At 48.5% G+C, this 1113-nt stretch overlaps 1 protein-coding gene across 1 annotated transcript in view; it reads left to right on the forward strand.

Annotated features, from left to right (window-relative positions):
* MCM9 (minichromosome maintenance complex component 9) overlaps positions 1 to 1113 on the forward strand; it is a 47039-nt gene that overhangs the window by 8393 nt on the left and 37533 nt on the right. The gene's annotated exons all lie outside the window — the stretch shown is intronic.

The raw sequence follows: 1113 nt of genomic DNA on the forward strand, positions 1-1113 counted from the left end.
TGCCGCCAACTGGATTTAACTCCATTCACCACAACCCTCTGGGCTCATCCATCCAGCCAGTTTTTTACCCAGTGAAGAGTACACTTGTCTAAGCCATGAGCCACCAGCTTCTCAAGGAGTATGCCACTAGAGACAGTGTCAAAGGCCTTGCTGAAGTCAAGGAAGATAACATCCACAGCCTTTCCCTCATCCACTAGGCGGGTCACCTAGTCATAGAAGGAGGTCAGGTTGGTCAAGCAGGACCTGCCTTTCATGAACCCATGCTGGCTGGGCCTGATCCCCTGGTTGTCCTGCACATGCCATGTGAGCGCACTCAAGATGAACCATTCCATAATCTTCCCTGATACTGAGGTCAGGCTGACAGGCCCGTAGTTCCCCGGATCCTCCCTCTGACCCTTCTTGTAAATGGGCGTCGTATTGACAAACCTCCAGTTGTCTGAGACCTCCCCTGTTGACCAGGATTGCTGATAAATGATGGAGAGTGGCTTGGCAAGCTCCTCCGCCAGCTCCCTCAGTACTCTTGGATGGATCCCATCTGGTCCCATAGACTTGTGAGTGTCCAGACAGCATAGTAGGTCACTAACTATTTCTTCCTGGATTATGGGGGCTATATTCTGCTCTCCATCCTTGCCTTCCAGCTCAGGGGGCAGAGTACCCTGAGGATAACTGGTCTCACTATTAAAGACTGAGGCAAAAGCAGCATTAAGTACCTCAGCCTTTTCCTCATCTCTGGTGGCAATGTTCCCCTCTGTATCCAATAAGGGATAGATATTCTCCTTGGCTCTCTTTTTATTGTTAACATATTTGTAAAAATGTTTTTTGTTGTCTCTTACAATAGTCGCCAGATTGAGTTCTAGCTGAGCTTTGCCTTTCAAATTTCCTCTCTGCATGATCTAACAAGATCCCTGTACTCTTCCTGAGCTGCCTGCCCTTTCTTCCAAAGATGGTAAACTCTCCTTTTTTTCTTGAGTCCTAGCAAAAGCTCCCTGTTTAGCCAGGCTGGTCGTTTTCCTTGGCGGTTTGTCTTGTGGTGCATGGGAATAGCCTGGTCCTGAGCCATTAAGATTTCCTTCTTGAAGAATGTTCAGCCTTCCTGGACCCCTTTGCCCTTCA

The sequence above is a fragment of the Haliaeetus leucocephalus genome, unplaced genomic scaffold (genome assembly GCF_000737465.1).
Source record: "Haliaeetus leucocephalus isolate CR32 unplaced genomic scaffold, Haliaeetus_leucocephalus-4.0 Scaffold130, whole genome shotgun sequence".
NCBI classification, from domain to species: domain Eukaryota; kingdom Metazoa; phylum Chordata; class Aves; order Accipitriformes; family Accipitridae; genus Haliaeetus; species Haliaeetus leucocephalus.